This window comes from Colias philodice, chromosome 23 (assembly GCF_061535455.1).
Source record: "Colias philodice isolate Cphi_HAF_F1 chromosome 23, ilColPhil1 Martin Lab GWU primary, whole genome shotgun sequence".
Lineage (NCBI taxonomy): Eukaryota > Metazoa > Arthropoda > Insecta > Lepidoptera > Pieridae > Colias > Colias philodice.
In genome coordinates this window covers 997,462-1,012,983 of record NC_143108.1, presented here as the reverse complement: position 1 = coordinate 1,012,983, position 15,522 = coordinate 997,462, and the positions used below count along the sequence as shown (strand labels likewise).

General features: G+C 35.0%; 1 protein-coding gene across 2 annotated transcripts in view; it reads right to left on the bottom strand.

Annotated features, from left to right (window-relative positions):
• The window catches only part of CtBP (C-terminal binding protein), a 124,400-nt gene that overhangs the window by 31,053 nt on the left and 77,825 nt on the right, over window positions 1–15,522 (bottom strand). For both annotated transcript variants that reach the window (XM_089709778.1, XM_089709779.1), the window contains exon 3: window positions 5,935–6,156. The gene's annotated coding sequence lies outside the window, so the exon portion shown is untranslated. The remainder of the gene's footprint in view (window positions 1–5,934; window positions 6,157–15,522) is intronic.

The following is a 15,522-nucleotide window of genomic DNA, read 5'->3' as shown; positions in this document are numbered from 1 at the left end:
TTTACAAATTCTGAAGGTTTTACGTTCATTATTAAAAATGAGCTATTACTTTTTTGTGGTTATTTATTTATACATAAGTATCTTTACCTTTAGTAATAATTAATAAACTTGTACTTGCCATAAATATCAATAATTCCAACTTAGATAAAAATATTATTATCGACTGGTTAACGTTACAAATTACAATGTACACACAAAGCTATGTATTAGTATTGAGTACATATTTATTTACACATAACTAAAAAGCTGATCCATCGGCCACATTAAAATAGGATTCATTTTATTCTATGTTAAAGTTTGTATACATACATACAATATAACGCCCTCTGATATAACAGTAGAAATTCTCGACTATATAATTCACGACTGAGCTACATGTTAATTTAGAAAATACAAGAGCCCATAATTACTTATTACATTTAAATCCATTGTTAACAACTAGAATACCTCCCCACACACAACAAAAACGATCTATTCCAATTTCCATCACTAGATGGCGACATCTACCTACTGTACCTTCTGTACGTAAGCATCATAACAACAACGAATCGACGATAGCAAAAAAACCGTAATACACTAAATTACGCGATGAGTAATATACCAACGACGCTCTATACTTTTTATATTATATCTTAAACGATTTGCAAACAATATTCGCTCGTCTCGTACGTAAGAGCTTAGTTTATTCGGTTGCTAACTGCATAGTCATCACGACCGCGACCTTAACACACACAATAATGTTATTATTACTCACACTTAGAAAAACAGTGATAGATATGTATCTACAAGTATTTTGGCTTTGTAACTTTGTATTTATTGTACGTATTACAGAATTATAAAATTTAAAATGATTTGATTTATTCACTTGAGCTATAAATGAGATTCATGGGATGATAACAAGAATGATTACGAGTTTATATTGGTTTGAGAGCGATATTTATAGTCAATGAATTTTGGCTCTCTGTAAGCTTATCTATTTTATATGCTAAATAAATGATTATCAAAATAAAGCGTTTTTGCTATTGTATAGCCCATACTTGTAATAAACTAGCGGTCCGCCCCGGCTTCGCCCGTGGTACATATTTCGCAATAAAAGGTAGCCTATGTTCTTTCTCAGGGTCTAAAGATTGTCTGTGCCAAATTTCATCAAAATCGGTTGAGAGGTTTAAGCGGGAAAGCGTAACAGACAGACAGAGAGAGTTACTTTAGCATTAATAATATTAGTAGGGATACTGAAATTGTTTCAATTTATAATTAATGTATGTTTAAAGTTCAAACAAAGACTATACTCTTCATTTGATAATTACATACACAATACATGTATAATTTACTTTAGTTCAACAAAGACTTAATTTGTATGATTTCAAGCATCAACAATATATTCCGTAGGTAGTAACTTCAAATGTCACTTAAAACAAAGGAAACGAGATCTTTGCAAAAACCTATTTTCGTGACCTTTAACCTCTGAGTTCTGACATCTTGTGTGACATAATTTGAGTAGGTACAATATTATGAGACTTATGAGCTAACAAATTATACAATGTGCAAATAATTAAACAAAAAAAGATGTAAGTAACGTAACTGCGAGTACGTATGAGATTAATTACATTTTTTTGTAAATACTTCATTAAAATAAAGAATTAAACAGTTCATAGCTTTCCTTTCATTTGATTTATCAAATTTCGTCCTTAAAATTGATTGATATAAGCCTGTCTTATAGCCTTCCTCGATAAATGGATTATCAAACAATGAAATATTTTTTCAAATCGGACCCGTTGTTTCTGAGATTAGCGAGATCAAGCAAACAAACAAACTCTTCATCTTTATAATATTAGTATAGGATTAAACGGAAGTAGATTGTCGAACAAAAGCTTAATTAGCATTTAGCAGGTTCAATTCGTATTATATAGACAATAAAGTCCTGCAATAACAAAAACAAGTCCATATAAGTTGTATTAAAACTAGCAAACATCCGCATCGTCCGCGTCGTGTTCAATCTATTCAGTATTCGCGCGTTACTAAGCGGTAAATAAACGTATAAATAAATCGAGTGTGGTAAGAACTACGCGATTATATGAACACAGAACGACAAACATAATGGGCGAGCATTATGAAAATATAAATTTTATTTCGATTTCAATTGCAAGCCACGTAGATGATATAATTAAACAGTAGTTATTTTTTAACTTGTCATCAATTATAAAGTGTTCATAAAACCGCGGCTGTACGATGTAGCCGGTGTAATTAGCATCGCGTCGAAGTTAATAATAAAGCTCTTATTTTTATGGTTCAATAATCAATTAATGTTTCAGTAGGTACCTAATTGATTAAATATAAAACAACAAAAATTTCTATTCATAACCTCAAATTTACTCATATCGAAACAGCTCAAGCAGTAATTATATAATTACTAGTATAATAAGCCCCAATTTTGCGTACCTACAATTAACCTCACCCGTAAACTTTACCCTATAAAATCATCCAAATCGTACAAGTCTAAGTTCTAACCAAACGAACACCCACCCCGGCGAACGGTATCAGTAGGTGCGACGTTCCACCAAACTTACGAAGCGTTTCGTTATCATTTCGCTTGCACCGTTAAGATTTCCCCGAGGAATTCAGACTACACATTGACCAATCGAGTATTCCGACTACGACCGAGTTTCGACCCTCCGGGGCGGTTCAAACATTGCACAAACAGAATTCAATTTAGCTGAGAAGCTGCAAGTCTTGACATAGTTATATAAGTGAGATTAGCGAGATCTTTGTATAGATTATGGTTAATACGTGCGTGATAATACATTAGTTTTGTAGGTCAAGCTCGTAACGTAGTACCTAATTAACATCTGCTTCGACACAATAGCGATAGCATATACATAATATATTTTACAGGATTTAATCGTGTCCCTTCGTCCAGCATACTCACCACAACTCACCATGGAATCCTGATATTTCATGAATGTCAAAAAACTGTTCTGAAATAGTGCTAAATAGTGCCCAAAGGAAAAAAATAGTGCTCTTGTACTTGCGAAGTTATAGCCATAGTTCGATGAGTATGCTGGACGAAGGTTTCGCCCAGCATACTCACCTCCGTCCGGAGAATCTGTATACGCTTCAAACATAATTCATACTTCAAAAAATAGTTCCCAAATAGTGCCAAACGGTGCCCAAAAAGAAAAAACAGTGCTCGAATAACTTCGGAGTTATAGGCTTCGTTCAGTGAGTATGCTGGGCGTAGGTTCTACGCCCAGCATACTCACCTCAGTGCGCGAATATCGAACGAGCTATAGGTATAATTTACGTCTCAAAAAATTGTACTTGAAATAGTGCCCAATATCAGTCCAATTTTTGCTTGACTTTTGACTTAGAAAACCATTAAATTTTAATGTAAACTTCTACATACTAACGTAAAATGGGGTACAGTCGTCGACACATGTTTTTGGACAAAAATATTAAACTTTCTAATTGTAGACTTCATGTTATTGGAAATAATTATGGTATTTTCTCACATGTCAAAAACTTTCGATTAAATGCATTATTATATATTTTATAAATAAATGAATGAATGAAATAAATGAATGAAACTTTAAGCGTAAATGAAGTCTATTACTTCATTGCATTGTGTGTTTGTCTGAATAAAAACAGTCATTTGCAGCCAATAAAATTAATATCTTGAAAAATTGTAAAAAGGAAATTATACAGTTTCTTTTTGTATAAGTATATGTTGCAGGCAAAACTTATAACCAGTCAAAACTAGTACTGTGACATAGTTATACAAATTTTTAAAACTCTTTCCAATAGTTTCATCAATGAAAGGTTTAGCAATAAAAAACATTTTTAATTACTTACGTTATTTATTACTATTTAAAGGGCCAAAGTAATCAGAATTCTAGTTAACTAGTTCACAGCTTTTGTTAACATTCATAATATAATCAATGTAAATAGAAAAAATTGTAGTTTTAATATTGTATATAATATACATATAAAAAAATGTTTAGCGTCGCGGGCGCCGCGCGTCGTAAGCCCCATACCTATTGACCGTACGTGCATCCATTACTGCCACACTATATTGAACTTTATCACATGAGGAATACAGGTCAATTCCGTAAACGTTGTGGTACCGTCCTTGATCCGGAAAATGATTATTTTGAATAATTTTGTCAGTTGTAATGTAAGCATTAATAACAGCAACTTTATTTTTCATGCATGATTTACTTCATTTGATATCTTAATCCTTCAAGCGCCGTGATCTAGACAAATATATAAAATCATTGTTCCTAGCTACCGGGGTCCCATGCGACGCGCGAAGGCTTAATCATATTATTATAAAGTATTATTAAAATAATGTGTAATTAATAATATTGCGATTCTAAAGTAAATACTCCCTTACATAGACAATATAACAAAACAAATAATTTACACAAGACAAAAATTGTTAGAAAGAAAGTTAATAATATTGTATTCGACTGTACTCAATGTAATGTATGTAGAAGTTTACAATCAAATTTAATGGTTTTCTAGGTCAAAAGTCAAGCAAAAATTGGACTGATATTGGGCACTATTTCAAGCACAATTTTTTGAGACGTAAATTGTTCCTATAGCTCGTTCGATATTCGCGCACTGAGGTGAGTATGCTGGGCGTAGAACCTACGCCCAGCATACTCACTGAACGAAGCCTGTAACTCCGAAGTTATTCGAGCACTGTTTTTTCTTTTTGGGCACCGTTTGGCACTATTTGGGAACTATTTTTTGAAGTATGAATTATGTTTGAAGCGGATACAGATTCTCCGGACGGAGGTGAGTATGCTGGGCGAAACCTTCGTCCAGCATACTCATCGAACTATGGCTATAACTTCGCAAGTACAAGAGCACTATTTTTTTCCTTTGGGCACTATTTAGCACTATTTCAGAACAGTTTTTTGACATTCATGAAATATCAGGATTCCATGGTGAGTTGTGGTGAGTATGCTGGACGAAGGGACACATTTAATCGTATAATTATGTTGAGTGGGTCTTATTATAATCGTTTTTACTCTACTTAATATAATGTACTAATCTCATGAAGGTTCCTTAATCCCATTTTAGATTTAGGCAATTAATTGTTGTGAATATTTAATGATAGTAGTAGTACGTATTACTTATCGAAAACAAATACGATGGATTAGCATGTTTATTTTAATTTTTAACTTTAAAAAGTTTTTCATCAGCAATATCACACGTAGCTATTTCTGAACATTTTTTAATATACATTATTTTCAATAATTTAAAAATACGTATTTAGATACCTCCTCCTCCTCCTTATTCCTCAACCAATTTAAAAATGAATAGTGTAAGAAGTGCTTACAGTTTAAACGTGCGTGGGTCGCGTTTGAAACCACGTGGAGAGCTTTAATATTATTTCTGCAGAATAGCAATCCATACTAATATTATAAATGCGAAAGTAACTCTGTCTGTCTGTCTGTTACTCAATCACGCCTAAACTACTCAACCAATTTGCATGAAATTTGGTATGGAGATATTTTGATACCCGAGAAAGGACATATGATATGCTACCTTTTATTGCGAAATATGTACCACGGGCGAAGCCGGGGCGGACCTCTAATATTTATATACGAATTCTGGGCAACATTTACGAAAATGTTCTTTCCTAGAAAATTTGTTATTTTTATGTATTAAAATTACTAAATTTATTGGGCTAAATTTATTTAAGGGCTAATAGGATTTATCCTATTAGCCCTTCAGACGAAGTAAAATTAGTTAACTTGCCACGTTGTAAGCCGCATACATCAAGTTTAGGTGAAAAGCATCATAAGTTTTAGATATTTTTATTTTTTATAGCGTTCATGTGCACTTGTAATATTCCTACTCATACTGAACGCAACTACATACACATTCAATAATCATTAAACAACAATAAACATATTACATACATACCAACGTTGTTGTGACGTAATCGAACCGAGATCACCGATCCATCGGCGCACCGGCATCGACTTGTCCGGCGCCGGCGCCGCTCGGGACGCGCGCGCACACGCACACGCGCACACACACCGACGCGCACACACACAGCACCGTCACACACTGGGTACACTAGTTTACACTGCACTTAGCACACACACACGTTTACTGGCGGCGCACACGATCACAACGCGACACCTGTAACAAAGAAACGTATCTGGTGAGTGTAATGTCATTGAATATGTTGAGCTATTTATTTATAGGATACTAGCGGTCCGCCCCGGCTTCGCCCGTGGTACATATTTACGTTTTCTCTACATAAAAACCATCCTCATACTTCAAGGAATATAATAAAAAAAGAATTATCGAAATCGGTTCAGCCGTTCTCAAGTTATGCGCTTACCAACACATTTTGCGATTCATTTTTATATATAAGAAGATTTGTATGAAACGTGCAGTTAATGGTTTATGTAAGTTTAGCCGGCACATGATTATACGCCTCGAGCGGCTCAGCCCTGACTCACCGATCGCCGGTGTCTGACTAACGAGGTATACGTGCCTACTCATTAAAATGTAACGACAGAAATATTTCATTGGAACTATGTGAAACTATTTGTGAATATACATACTTCGTTACTTATTTATTCATACAAATAAATATGTCTTCGGGCCGAATAAGTAGACTTATAAGGTAAATAAAAAAGATCTAATTTCGGATCTTCATTTTTGTAACTTTCATTTCACAGACGACTACTTTCACTAATACCTACGATCGTTCGATATATTTTCTTTCATGAAACGCCCTTGGCACTGAACTTCATACTATTATTTATCACCAACAAAATATAAATTGGATAGCCCGAGCGTTGGCGCGCGGGTATTTATATTTATAATTTATACACAATAATAGCGACGACGAAATACACGACACGTAGAGTAGAATGAACACATCAAATTAATTGTAATATAAATGTCTGTTTCGTTTCATTTATTCCATTTACGTACGAAGAAAGTTATCACTTTACTCACAATAAAGTTTTCAGAGCTGATAATTAACTTCTCTCTCTTATAACTTAGTTATTTAATTCTACTAAATATAACTTCACACACATTTATTGACGAAATCGTAAAGCTATTGAAACAAAAATAAAACGCTTCACACTCAATCTGCACTTTACACAGCGAAAAATGCAACTCAATTGCAAAACGCAATCGATAGTCACATTTCATTTTGCACAAACTTCAAACGTCCTAGTAATTCAGAGCAATCCAAGAGAAAATACAACAAAAGAGAGGAAAAAAAGCACGGAAACATCGAGCCCCCTCCATCAACTCGGCTAACTGTTGACCTACTTATATTTCGCTCGCGGATCGCGCGTGTATGTGTGTACATACATACACACACACGCACCAAACTGCTGCACGTTTTGAACTCAAATTGCATCACGTATAACATAATTGCAAACGTGCTTTTTATGTTTTTATTTACAGCTGAAATAACAATTTATTGATGGTGGTAACGCTTAAAAATGCGGATGTATTTTTTTGATGTATCGCGATTATTCAAGTGTAATGTTTGTATGAACGATGTGTTTACGTTTCAAAAACACTGAGTTAGAATGAATCTAAAAGCTAAATGCTTTCACAGAAATTTAAAGACTACAAAATAATCATAGCCTTTACATCTACAATGAAGAAGACTGGCAATTTATTTATGAAACACAATATGACGACGTTGATGGTTTTCTTTACCCACTAGGGTTTGTGTTAGGAGGTACTAACCTACTAATAATAATTATATAATAAAAAAAAAATAATTATATAAAATATAAATCGTTACATTAACATAAAACACCTTTCGAATTTCCAACTCCAAACAACCCACAGTCGACTACAGGAAGACCTCGACAGTTCCTCGCGTTTGTGAATCAACAAAAAGGCAAAACCGCCGAACAATACAATGGCGCGCTGCGGGCTAAACTTTTAATTGAAAGCCGCCCATTGATCGAAGCGCGGCCGAAATGTAGCCGACACTCGCGTCTGCGACAACTTCATTTGCCAATAGTAATTATTATTATTGCAGACTTTGTACAATTATTCTTTCATCACTTCTTACTGCAAGTGCTTCCAGTTTATTTTGTCTAGTTTTATGTTCAAATTGTATCGACAACACGGTTTCTTCTTATAATCTGTTCTATGTAATGTAGCTTTATTTCGATATAGTAAAGAATATACAAGTTTTCAATTCACATCAACGACCGTACTCATTATTATAATAAACAATTATTACCTCAATAAGGGCACCTGTTACTTGGTTACCTTCGATCGAAGGCAAAGTAAATTACATAGCAATGTAATAAACATTAAACTCATATACAGACAAATATACGAACCGCACAACTTAGTTCTAAGATTCGTTATCAAAAGCAAAACTTAGGGACAGAAAAAGCGACTTTGTTTTATACTATGTAGTGAAGTTTCAAAGCAAATAATCGAATAACCACATTTCACTACTTCGATCTAGCTCATTTAAATACAACAAATAAATCCATAGTCCATTTTTGTTGCAATCCGTTCCGCGCAAAGCTATCGTGACCCGCTAATGCACTAATGCAGTTCCGATAAAACATTACAATTTCAATTAAGATTATATCTTTTGTAGATTGTCGTCGAATATAGAAATACAGTGAAAGGAAATGTATATTCGAACATAAATTTTCTATTAATAAATTAATGTGATTATAACTTATAAGTTTCCGATGCTCGTGTCGTGTTGAACGAAACCGGTGCCATTAAGCGACCACAATATTATAATTTATAATATTCAAGATGTGCATTCTATTTCTATCGACAGCTTAATATCGCCGTGATTAAGGTTTAAAGAATTTAATTTCAAGACACTTTTAATATTGAATACAATAACCAAATTACATTAAGCAACTATATCTCTATCTCTGTAGCGATGTATGCACTTCTAGGCGACACAAAAATTCAGAATTCGTAACGCTAACAAAAGACTGCCTAGATACAGAGTATTAATCAATCCATATCTCCATTCTACAATCCCATCATTTCACAAAGCTTCAAATTATCAGATCAGCCATTCTCTCCTCCAATACGAGCCAACTATTCTCAAATATCGAATATCCAATATGAGGAATCCATTTAAAACGTCCAGATAAAAGATCCCACGTCTCCGAATGCCAATTTCTCAGATTTGCGGCATGACGATATCTATTTAATTAACGCCAAAGACCGCTCTTATCGCTCTAACTGCTTTAAGACGATTTTCCGAGAATAATATGAGCTTAGAATGTACGAGACAATTACATGGAGCATAGTTACGTACATACATTACATATTTACTCACTTATCTTGTAACGAACCTAGTAAATGAATACAATTATCACGAAATATGTGATTTTATTATTGTTACAGCTTTATTACCGTGATTGGGCTCGGTATGTATCTACTTAACTTTGTACCAAATTTTATTTATAATATGTAATTATTATTGCTTCGACTTAGTAAAGATTGCACAATGCCATTAATTAGAATTATCACTGTGTACAGTAATTATTAATTCATTATACGAATACCACGAATCGTTATATACGTTGTTCTATCATACTTTAGCATCTCTTATTTCCAATAATAAACTGATAACAATCAACAATCCAAAACTTTAACTTACAATATCTTTACAAAAAGGTACGAATACCGTATATTTCAACAAACTTGTTAACATTTTTCTAAGCTTCCTCAACTATGTTCGTGAATAGTTCGATTTTATTCTATCCCATTAACATGGGATGAGAAATTTCTATGATAAGTTCCCTTGAATATTCCTTTGCAATATATCCATCTAAAGACTTTCAGTATCCAAGTAGATAGTAGATAAAAAAGGTTTTCCATCGCGCCGTCCACTTGTATCACAGTAGGGCGCTTGGCGAGGACGCTTGGATATATCATATAGGGTTGTCAACAAAGCATTTTTTTTAAGTAGAAAAATAAAGATTACTAATAACTTACTTGATATATTGGGAGGTTTTTATTTAATTCTGTTTATAAAACATAAAAAGATATGATCAGATCTAAAAACACGCCTCTAATCTCAATATAACAACAAAACGTACGAAAAACTCAGTTCAAACATTTGCATCCACGAACTTCCCGATACAGTTTGTAGGTAAGTTCGCCTTTCGATTTAAAATTCACATAAAACTAGGTTACGTTCGTATTTGAAAATTGAAACCATCGATAACCGCCATTTCTTTTCAGCCATAAAACTTGCGAGTGGCAGCCCTGCCGGGAGACTCAATAACTCGTTACGCCGAGGTCAACGTCCTATCGATTGCGCGACCCTGCTAGCTAGCGATCTTCGGTAGCCACTAGCCACTATTATTTTCGCTGACGTGGCCAACTTATCTTGTAACTTTATAACTCTCTAAGCTGTCACTGCGTATACACGGCTTAAATATATTTTCTACTTGAACGGAACTATCTATTACTGTTACGTTAATAGTCAGCGAACATTATGTTTTAACTTAACTTAGTCGTTTTACGTAAGAATAAACTTGGGTGCTTTATCGCAGCCCAGACTAAGGATTCTTAGTTAATGAAGATTGTATACTGTATTTAAACAAATATGAAATATTATTATACGACTATACGTGGCCAATCAGTTTTGTTTAAAATCTAAGTTGACTTTCGAATACTTGTCTATTTATTATGTTACTTTAGAAATACATTATCATAACAATTCACTAGTTAAAATGAGTCAAGGAAAGCCTGTTCAAATATTCCTACTTATTATGCGACGATATAATACTTTCATTTTAATAGGCTTTTATTTGACTTTCTACATTGGTGACGACAAATAAATAGCTTCCATTTCTCTTTGTGACAATTCAGCAGTTGTGACCGATAAATCCTTTCCCTTTTAATCTCTGGCTTAATTCAAACATAAATACTATGCCTAACAGATCCAAATATACAGCATACAAATATAACTACATAGCACCAGTGCTGATTTCATGAATATTCATTAAGCCAAGTTCAAACATGGCCAGCGTTGATGGATGAAGGCGGTTATTAGTTCATGCCAGTCGAATGTATAATGTGGGAATTGTGTGTTTGTCCACGTTGCATGATGCGTTATAGTAATGATGTTCGAGTTTCGTATGCAACAAAGATTGACCTACATCGTCATTGAGAAAAACTATATGAAACTTTAAAAATAGTCGGGTCATCTTTAAATAGGTAGTAAATTGTTCGGCTCACGTTTGTTGTGTTTAGACGATGACTTTAATGCGCAATAAGTTGGTTTATTAACTTAACTACCTCAATTATGTACCTGGTTAAGCGTGATCTTAAGTAACATTAACAACTTTAGAACGTATACAAAGCATATATTATACAGTCAATGGCTCTTCAGCCTCTGCAACAGTGACCATACAACTATAGCTACATCAAGTGCAAATCCTCTACACTCGATCCATAGTTCCGTATACATAAATCAACGTTTTCTCATGCATCGTGCGTCCGTCGCAACACTGCACCTACACTATACATTGTACATACACAGTACACTGGCGACTGGCGTAGTGCCACCGGCATTGTCTCCTGCAAAGTGGGCCACGCCGAGACGCGACCGAGCGACGTACGTACGTGATAATTCACTGTTGCTTTATTGCCTTTTCTTCCCTTCCTTTTGTTATGTGACTTTGCTGTGGTGTGGATTTTGAGAAACCATTTGAAGGAGACTGGAATTATAATGTGATTTGCGAATGTTTGTAGTATCAACTATTCTGGTAGTATTATTTAATTCTACAAACATCAGACAATATAAATACGTTACAGACATTTCGTTTCTTTTGATTCTATCATACAACCATCACAACTTTTCTTTAACTTTAACCTAAGTTAAACACTCAAATATACCAATAAAACATACCGATATACCGGCAAATTCAAAGACATTTCGAGTTACACCGAGCACCAACAGACAAGACAGGTGGCTGGTGGGGCATCATCATTATTCATACAGAACAACCGTACAAGCCCGCCGTAATTCCAACAAATTAGACAACAATTCTCGTTTAAAGACGTCCCGGGGGCTGCGGAGCGGGAGACGGGGGGGTTCACCAAGTTGGCAAGTTATAATGGAATTCGCAAGCAATAAAACTTCCCTTCCGAGGCCCGTCTGAGGCCGCTCGGCTCGCACTCCGCCTATGTTAATTCAATGGCGGCTCGCATAGATTCAAATTGTCGCTGCTACATCGATGGGGACGCACTTTGGGACGGGGACCGTCTACTCGAATGGGGTTCAAATGTATTCGCGAAGATCAAATTAATCAGTTGTATTTAAGACTGTAGAAACATTTTTCCAAGATGCAAAGTTGTATTGTGAAAACCTTTTTTATTTCAAGTTTACATGCTTATGTTTAAAACAAAAAGCGAATAGATTCATCTTACGGCTTACCCCACAGTCCTCACATACATACATACTTGAACTTTTGTTACACGTGTAAACATACAATGAGAACTAAGAATCGGTCAAGTACATTGAATTGGAACACTACATTTCATTATCTTTAATCTGAACTTAACCAACATTCTCTGTACTACCATTTACGTCAAGACATGTATTTACGACAGTTAAACAACATTAGGGGAGCCAAACCCCAATCGATGCCTATCAAAGACACCCATCAAAGCGTACAAACAAACAATGCCACAGACAGCAGTCGTCAAGCGATAGGTTCACACAACAATGGCATAGCACCTACCTATATGTATATATAAATAAATAGCTATATAGCTTCTCGTTGACGCGCCAAGTTTCCAGTTATGAAAGCTAGGTGCGCACAGAGCGGCATCTCAGACGAAGACAGACAAACTTCCATTAAATCTTTCGCCAAGTTCCGCGCCACCGCGCCTCCGATGGCTGCCGTTTGCGAGGTAACTATCTACATAGTACCAACTACCAACTCATCGCGGCTCAACTTGCGAACAAACTGCTTCATGTAATGTTCAATGTGAATGTTTGGTTTCATTATTTACTGAAGTGTTAATAAAGCAGGTCAAGCTACTGTAAAAAAATATAGCCGGGTATACAGGATAAAAAAATGGCCTGCTACTCAAACAAATCAGTTTTTTTTAAATCGACAGCGAGTAGCGACGCTTTTCATTCGAACTACCCAAAAAGTATTTCCTCTTTAGATATTATATTTGTTTTTCCTTTAATTACCATCATTCAGAAGTTTCATTCTTAGACATTTCATTCGAGACTTCTCCCCAAAATTAACCCCCGAGTTCGATCGTGCCTAAAAACGTCAGGGTGTAACGGCACAACTTTGATACCGCATAAGCCTATTTGAACTAATGTGTCATCGTATTTAGGCAAAGACGCACGGGAAAACTCGAGTGACTTACAGAACTTAAAATTAGCTTTAAAACTCAATTTACACACTCGCATGTGAGCATAACTTTTGGTGAGGTGAGGCAAAAGTTAATTCGGAGATCCTCAATCACGTAGGAAAGTACGTCTCTCGCGACGTAGTTACAAGTTGGCAACGGAGTATCTACGTAAAAGTAATCTTTCGTAAGCCAGAATATAATGCATTGTGTAATTATGCGCTTTACATTCACTCGTTCGTGAAAGTAAATGAAACGAAATACACGTGTAACGTTTATTACTTATGTTCACAGTAATATGCAAGATATTTTTAGCGATTCTTCAACTTATAGATGTACACATTAAACATTTTTCCTGGATAAAAATCTATTTACCAGCGCTCTACAACAACATTTCACATCCTAACCTGTTCAACATCTCAACAAAGGACTAGCATACGGTCATACCCCACACATACACATATGAATAATCCAACCAAATCCACGTCCGCCAACATCAATAGCCATTCCATATTGCAAACATGCTTATCATCTAATCGCCTGTTATCGCGTACCTGACTCAACACGTGGACACACCGGCTAATGTTGCTCGTAACACATACATACATCTGCTTATATGTATATCCAAGTACTTAATACAGATAGTAGGTATGTGTGTGTAATGTGTAACAGCAGATATGGTTATAAAAGTGAAAGCGATAGGTACGCGCGAAATGGAAATTTTCCATCATGTTTGATTGCGATTAGGTATCGTAATATAATGCTATTTATAGATTCATAAGCTACCATATCTGATGAATACGTAATTGGTATGTTTTAATTTAACTAAGTTAATCGATTTTGCTTTAACACGAAACTAACAAATCATTCGCGTTATAGAATAAAATACCTCTACCTACCAATTAAGGTATTAATGATCGTGCTACCAAAACGTCTTCAAAATCCAACGCCGTAAGTACGGCGAATATTTTATAGGCCCTGGGCCGTATTATGACCTCTTATTTCCAGACAGGTTACGCCGTGAATTGAATTGACTGACAAATTCATATTATGATCGCAATAACCAGCCACGGTTATTTATGGTAGGTATAATATTAATTTGCCAGTCAGTTCAATTCACGACGTAAACTGGTTAGAAATAAGAGGTCATAATACGGCTCCTGAACCTCACTCTTTGACGACACACCTGCCCGTATTTCCACACACACATAATATAAAACGAAACGCGTAAACGCATTCCATCATTAACCGACAAAAACCACCATAGGAAGTAATAAATCACCATGTATGTAATACCATACCCGCTAACCACTGCTTACTGGATACATAAAAAGTTTCGCAAGACGCACAAGTAATAAGCAATGGAAACGTTTAAATATTCATAATGAATAATTCATGCTTGTATCGAACCGATGGGATCACTGAGAAATGATTGAATTTACATATTTATCGATACAAATGCTTCACGTGGATATATAAATTGAGTAATCTCGTATTGTGCGGATCTCGATGGATGTATCGTTTGCGCGACTGTGATTTATCTTCAAGGGCGGAGTGCTGGGACGGAATAAATAATAGTTCGCTACCCGTGTACAAGTGCCGACTACGGTTTTTTGCGTAGTTTAGAAATTGCATAGCTTTTCCTGTTTACTATCTCACATATTTAATTTAACTCAGTGCACAACTAAGAAACCTTCGGAGTTTGGATATTAATGTGACAGGAAATTCAAACTTAATTAATTTTCCACAATTTGTAATGTAAAATTTTACACTTCCTATCAGCTGCAAACTAAAATAATATAAATCGACCGTAATATTATTCACATCAAATGTTAGATATCATTAGATGCGGTACAATGTATAGAAATAAAATAACAACTATATATTCAAAACCATCATCACACCATTAAAAAAAAACAAAACATTGTTATATCTTCATACAGCCTCCAGCATCAAGCATATAAAACTGCAACGAGTGTTTAAAACAATGCACACTAGTTTATCTTCTCAACGACACTCACCATGGAGAATCTAAAGCACATAAACCATTAAAACACTAAAATCAACAAAGTTATTATTACTACAGCTACGCGCCAAGTCTCTCATATAATTATACAGTACATATTTGCACAGTACAATTATATA